The 7,724-nt window shown below is 37.8% G+C and overlaps 1 pseudogene; it reads right to left on the bottom strand.

Moving 5' to 3' along the window:
- Nucleotides 1–5,703: 5,703 nt before the first annotated feature.
- Nucleotides 5,704–7,500, bottom strand: LOC140639829 (eukaryotic translation initiation factor 2 subunit 3, X-linked pseudogene; annotated as a pseudogene).
- Nucleotides 7,501–7,724: the final 224 nt, after the last annotated feature.

Here is a 7,724-nt window from a genome sequence, read left to right on the forward strand (position 1 = left end):
ACCCCCATCCCCAGTTCTGCTCATGGAAGCTTCACTTACTGTTGGTAACACCTCTAGAATAGATAACATTTACTGAATTTCTACTCTAATATGAACACAGTCTGAAAATCCTGCCAAGTAATAAAAATATAAATTGTGATCCCTCCCTCAGGGAGTTTATAATCAGTTCTATGGAGAATTAGAGAGAAACACAGGCGACCATATACCAGCACTTGTGGACTGACTTTTGTCATAGAATAGTCTCCTAAGATAAAATGCGTAGGATGTAAACTTTTGGAGGCTTTGCATGTGCACCAATGCCTTTGTTCCACATTCGTGCTTGAGACAGTTTGCCTAGACAAAGTATACTTTCCTCTCACTTGTTGAATGACTAGGGAAGCTTGATTTGTAAAATATATGCCCCTGGAATGTGAGAGGCAGTAGAGGGAGGGCAAATCAAATTGCTTAATTCACCACACAGAAACTTAAAAACATAAAGACTAAAGTTTACACGTGTGCATACTGGATTTGGCCTAAATTAGCTTTGATCTTTCTTTTTCAAAAATTTTTTGATAAAATACACAAAACATAAAAATTTTCATCTTAATCACGTTTAAGTGTACAGTTCAGTGTATTGATTATGTTCATACTGTTAAGCAACCATCACCACGGTCCCATCTCCAGAACTCTTTTTATTTTGCAAAACTGAAACTGTGTCCCCCTCCCCTCAGTCCCTGGCAACCACCATTCTACTCTTTGTCCCTATGATTTAGACTACTCTAGCTACCTCATGTAAATGGAGTCATATAATATTAGCCTTTTTGTGGATGGCTTATTTCACTCAGCATAATGTTCTCAAGATTCATCCATGTGTAGCGTATGTCAGAATTTCCTTCTTTTTAAAAGCTGAACATTCCACTGTATATGTATACCACATTTTGCTTATTTATCTGCTCATGGGCCCTTGGGTTGCTTCCATGATTCAGTGATTGTGAATTATGCTGCTATGAACATGGGTGCACAAATATATCTTTGAGAATCTGCTTTCAATTCTTTTAGGTATACATTCAGAAGTGGAATTGCGGAATCATATGCTAAATCTGTTTTTAATCTTTTGTGGAACTGCCATAATGTTTTCCACAGTGGCTGCACCATTTTGCATTCATACCAACGGTGCACAAGGGTCCCAATTTCTCCACATACCTGCCAACATTTTTTATATCAAATAATAAAAAAAACCTTTTTAAAGTATGCTCCACTCCCAATGAACCCTGAGATCAAGAATCCCATGTTCTTTTTTTTTTAAAAAGATTTTATTTATTTATTCATAGAGAGAGAGACACAGGCAGAAGGAGAAGCAGGCATCATACAGAGAGCCCAACATGGGACTCGATCCAGGGTCTCCAGGATCACGCCCTGGGCTGCAGGCGGCGCTAAACCGCTGCACCACCGGGGCTGCCCAAGAATCCCATGTTCTACCAATTAAACCAGCTAAGTACCCCCGCCTTGGATTTTTTTCATAGTAGCTATCCTAATGAATATGAAGTGCTATCTCACTGTGGTTTTGCTTTGCATTTCCCCAATGATTAATAGTGTTATGCTCTTTTCATGTGCTTATTGGCCATTTGAATATCTTCTTTGAAGAAACGTTTAAGTCCTTTGCCCATTTTTGAATCAGCTTATTTCTTTGTTGTTTAGTTTTAGGAGTTCTCTATATATTTTGAGTATTAGTTCCTTATCAGATACATAATTTGCAAATATTTTCTCCCATTCTATGGATGCCTTTTCATTCTGTCACAAAAATCTCTTTTGTGGAGGGGATAACAAATTGCTTTATTTGAAGGAATGGTACAAATGAAAGAACTTAAGTGTTTATTTTGGTAAGACCTATAGAAAAGGTAAAGGTTACCCCAACATGCATGCACTGCCTTGGTGACCAGGGAATTCACCGCCATGTGTGACTCCCTGGTCATACCAGACACTCTACCATGCCAGATTCTTATGTAAGTTGGCTTTGTGGTCATCCAATTCTTTGATGGATTTTACCTGCTAATTCGGGTAATGACTCTCAGTGAAGTCACATAAGTGGGGCTTTTTGCCAGTGGTTAGTTTGGGCAATTCCAGTAGTGACTGATTCACACTTTCCAAGTAGAATGCATACTCCATCGCATTCAGCCTGTTTTCCCAGTCCTCACGGTACGGTTTCTTGATATCCTTGAGGAAGATCTGGTCATTGGTCCTGCAGCTTTGTCAGTTTCTCAGCATGTTGTCTCTCCTCATGAGATTGGTGAAGAAAACATTTGATGAAGTTCTTCAAAGTCACAGCATCAAAGTCAAAGTAGTAAGATGTGGATAGGTAGATGTAGGAGGTGTAGAGCCCCAGGTTGATCTGGCAATTGACAGTGGCCTCTGAGTGCTGGTAGTATTTCCAGCCCACCAATAAGGGAGACTCAGAAGTCATGGTGGGCAGCTGAAGCGAGGCAGCTGCCCCATGCTGAAGTAGAGTGCTGGCCTTCCTGTGAGGAGGTGCTGAGAGCTGGCTCTGTGGAGCCAGTGGGGGTGAAGGGTTAGTGCCTGTTCTCTCTATGCCCTGCTGAAGCAGGAAACTATGGCAACTCTCAGGGAAGACCATTGAAAGTACCCTTGGATGCACAAAAGTTTTACATTTTCATGAAGTCCAACTTGTCTCGTTTTGTCTGTTGTTGCCTGGGCTTTTGGTGTCATATTTAGAAATCATTGTCAAATCTAATGTCATGAAGCTTTTGCTCTGTGGTCTCTCCTAAAAGTTTTGTTTTAGGCTTTAGTTTAGGTTGGTGATCCATTTTGTATACAGTGTTGGGTAAGGGTCTAGTTTTCCCATCACCATTTCCCCCATTGAATGAGGAAAAGGCCTTGGTACTCTGGTCAAGAATCAATTGACCATATAGGAGAGGGTGTATTTCTGGGATCTCTATTCAATTCCATTGGTCTCTTTGTCTACCTTTATGCTTGTACCACGCTGTTTTGATTACTGTAGTTTTGTAGTAAGCTCTGAAATCAGGATGTAGGAGACCTACAACTGTTCTTTTCAAGATTATTTTAGTTATTCTGTGTCCCTTGCAATTCCATATGAATTTTAGGATCAATCTTTTCTATTTCTGCAAAAAATGTCATTGGGATTTTGATAGAGATTGCATTGAATCTATAGATTATTTTGGGTAGTGTGGACATTTTAATAATAAATCTAATTCATGAACATGGGCTTTAGGTTTGAAATGTTTCAATTTATGTTTCAATTTATTTGTACCTTTAATATCTTTCAGCAGTGTTTTTTAGTTTTCATTGTTTAAGACTTTTACCTCCTTAGATAAGATTATTATACTCTTTTTGATGCTATTGTAAGTCTGTTTTTAAAATTTTCCTTTTCAGTTTGTTCAATATTAGTAAATAGAAACTCAACTGATTTTTATATGTTGACTCTATATCCTGTTGTTTTGCTGTATTTATTAATATAATGAATTAGTTTTTGTCAAACTAATAGGTTTTTTGGTATGAAATCTTTATGGTTTTCTACAAATAAAATCACATTACCTGTAAATAGAGATAATTTTATTTCTTTCTTTCTGATTTGGATGTTCTTTTGTTCTTTCTTCTAATTGTTCTGGCTAGAGCTTCTAGTACTATGCTGTGTAGAAGTGGTGAATGCATCATTGCCTTGTTCTTATCTTAGAGAAAAAGCTTTCAGCATTTCACCATTGAATATGATGTCCTCTTGGGTTTTTCATATATGGCTTTTATTATATTGAGGTAGTTTCCTTCTATTCCTAGTTTTTTTTTATCATAAAAGAGTGTGGAATTTTTATCAAGTATTTTTGCTGCATCAGTTGAGATTATCTTGAAGGGTTTTTTTCCCTTCATTCTGTTAATATGGTGTATTACACTGATCAATTTTTGTATATTGAACCATCCTTGCATTGCAGGACTAAATTCCACTTGGCAGTGATGTATAATCTTTTAATATGTTGTTGAATTTGGTTTGCTAGTATTTCTTGAAAATGTTTGCATCAGTGTTCATAAAAGATAACAGTCTGTAGTTTTCTTTTTCTGTAGTGTCATTGGCTCACTTTGGTATCACAGAGATGCTGATCTCATAAAATGAGATTGGAAGTATTCCCTCCTCTTCAGTTTTTTGAAGTTTGAGAAGGATTGGTATTAGATCTTTAAGTGTTTGGTAGAATTCACCACTGAGCAATCGGGTCCAGGGCTCTTATTTTGGGGGGAAGGTTTTTGATTACTGATGCAATCTCCTCACTTGTTATAGGTCTATTTAGATTTTCTTTTTTTCTTATTTTGACTTGGCAGGTTTTGTGTTTTCTAGGAATTTATCCACTTCATTTAAGTTATCCAATTTGTTGCCATACAATTGTTCATACTATTCTTTTATAATCCTTTTTATATCTGTAGATTTAGTAGTAATGTCCCCACTTTCACTTATTTTAATTTTGTTTTTTAAGTAATTTGTATCTCTTTTGTCCTAGTCAATCTAGCTAAAAGTTTGTCAAAAATTTGATTTTCATTTCCCTGATGATGAACATCTTTTCTTGTGTCTGTTGGACATCTGTGCGTCTTCTTTGGAGAAATGTATGTTCATGTCTTCTGCCCATTTTTAAACTATTTTTAAAGACTTTATTTTCTTATGTGAGAGAGACAGATAATGAGAGAGAACACATGAGTAAAAGGGAGAGGGAGAAGCCCCAATGTGTGTCTTGATCCCAGGACCCTGGGATCATGACCTGAGCTGAAGGCAGATGCTCAACTGACTGAGCCACCCAGGTGCCCCTTTTCTGCCCATTTTTAAAATGGATTATTTGTGTTTTTTTTTTGGTGTTGAGTTGTATCAGTTCTTTATAGTTTCGGATACTAACCCTTTATCAATATGTCATTTGCCAATGTCTTCTCTCATTCTGTGGGTTGGCTTTTAGTTTTGCTGATTGTTTTCTTCATTGTGTAGAAGCTTTTTATTTCAATATGGTCCCAATAGTTGATGTTTGCTTTTGTTTCCCTTGCCTCAGGAGACATATCTGTTACTATGACTGATGTCAGAGAAATTACTGCCTTTGTCCTCTTCTGGGATTTTGATGGATTCCTATCTCACACTTATGTCCTTAATCCATTTTGAGTTTGTTTCTGTGCATGGTGTAAGACAGTGGTCCAGTTTCATTCTTTTGTGTGAAGCTGACCAGTTTTCCCAACACCATTTGTTGAAGACTTGCTCCAATCTCATATTCTTGCCTCCTTTGTCAAAGATTAATTGATCATATAATTGTTGGCTTATTTCTGAGCTTTCTATTCCATTCTGTTGATCTATGTGTCTGTTTTTGTGCCAGTAACACACTGTTTTGATTACTAGCTTTGTAAGATAACTTGAAGTCTGGAATTGCAATACCTCCAGTTGTTTCTTTTTCTTTTCTTTTCTTTTTTTAAAGATTTTATTTATTTATTTGAGAGAGAGAGAGAGTGCACAAGCAGGGTGAGAGGCAGAAGGAGAGGGAGGAGCAGACTCCCCACTGAGCAGGGAGCCTGATGCAGTCGGGCAGGACTCAATCCCAGGACCCTGAGATCATGACCTGAGCCCAAGGCAGATGCTTAACCAACTGAGCCACCCAGGCACCCCTGTTTTTCTTTTTCAAGATTGCTTTGGCTATTCAGGGTCTTTTGTGGTTCCTTTTTTTTTTTTTTTCAAAGTAAGAAGAAAATCTTTATTTGAAATAGGTTTGATACGTGTGCTACAGAACAGGCTGGTTCTAGCAAATAGTTTCATTTCAAACCTGTACTGATGTATAAATTAGACATTATTTGGGAATGATTAATTTCTGCTAAAATGTAGATTGAATCTAACGTTATGCCAATTTTTACATTTATTGTAGACCCTATTTTAGCACTAGAGGTTAAATTTTCATCACCAAAAAATGAGAATAACCTTACAGCTACCACTAAGGTAATGAGCTGTGAAATTAATTTCCCAGTATTGCTTTGAAAATATACCCCTAGGTTGTAATGAGAAATTCCAACTCCATCCAAATGTGTGATTTCCCTGGAATTCTTCAGTCATCATCTACTGTTGGCTTGATTGTCACTCCTCTTCTTATTTGACCCCAACCAATTAAACGCCAATGTTTCTCAACTCTTCAGCTAAGGGCAATTTTTTCTCCTACTTCTGTGCACACAGGATTAGTCAAAACGATTTTGCCCAAATCAGCCTTGACTGCGCTAACTCTTCCTCCTGTTGACAGGGATCCTATGTTCACCATGAGCACTTCATTCTTAGACAGCTTTTGCACCTTTGCTGCTTTCTTGTCTCCTTCAGTACGTACACCTAGAAGCCGTCTGAGTAAGAAATAGGAGATTTCCAATTCTGTGAAGATCTCTGGTAAAGCTCCAACTGCACCAAGTACCTGTCCCACCATTCTGTCAGCCCGGCACAAAGTAGGGTCAATTTTTGTTCCCACTCCAATAAGACCTCCTGGAGCAGCATATTGAAGATCATTATGCTCTGCAAAAAGTGACACGATTTTGGAAAAGATCGGTTTACACATGAGTTTTCCTTCACTATCTTTGGAGACAATACCAGGTCTGACTTCTATCTCCTGGCCCACCTTTAATACTCCTTTTAGAATACTACCACCAGCTACACCACCCTTAAGGTCATCAACTTCACAGCCAGGTTTGTTGACATCAAAGGACCTAATAACAATAAGTCGGGGTTCTGAAGTAAAGTCTCTTGGGGGTACTGGAATTTTCTCCACTATGTACTCACAGACAACTTCAATATTGTATTTCAGCTGAGCAGAAATTGGAATAATAGGAGCTCCTTCTGCTACTGTGCCTTGTACAAATGCAAGGATCTGTTCATACTGTTCCTTAGCCTGACTTTCTTTTACCAAATCAATTTTATTTTGTAAAATTAAAATATGCTTCAGTTTCATGATTTCTATAGCAGCCAAGTGTTCAGAAGTCTGAGGTTGAGGACAAGACTCATTACCAGCTATCAACAGAAGAGCTGCATCCATCACTGCTGCACCGTTTAGCATAGTAGCCATCAAAATATCATGGCCAGGACAGTCAACAAAGGAAACATGTCTGACTAATTTAAAATTCCCTTTGGTCCCTGGAATGTCTGTAGGAAATTCATCTGGTGTACTACTTCCACAGGATCTGTAACATTCTGGCCGAGGACAACTTGGGTCGTCAAGTTTATAAATCTTAGCATTAGCATATCCAAGCTTGATTGTAATATTTCTTTCTAGTTCATTTTTGAACCTGACAGTGTGAACTCCAGAAATAGCTTTTACAACTGTGGATTTCCCATGAGCCACATGACCAATTGTACCTATATTAATTGTGGCTTGTCTGCTGATAACTTCGTGTGAAAGTGGAGTCAACTTGGTAACATCCAAGGTGGCGAGATCCTGGCGAGAAAGGTGCGGCTGCCCCAGAGTCACTCCAGCCTCGCCCCCCGCCATCTTGCTCCGAGAGGAAGGAAGTCCTCTTTTGTGGTTCCATGCAAACTTTAAGATTGTTTGTTCTAGTTCTATGAAAAATGCTGTTGGTATTTTGATAGGGATTGCATTAAATATGTAGATTGCTTTGGATAGTATAGACATTTTAACAATATTTGTTCTTTCCACTGTATACTTAACATATTTTATAATTTTGTCAACTATAGTTCAATAAAAATAATAATAAAAATCACTACAAAATAAGCA

Source organism: Canis lupus, chromosome 9, assembly GCF_048164855.1.
Source record: "Canis lupus baileyi chromosome 9, mCanLup2.hap1, whole genome shotgun sequence".
NCBI classification, from domain to species: Eukaryota; Metazoa; Chordata; class Mammalia; order Carnivora; family Canidae; genus Canis; species Canis lupus.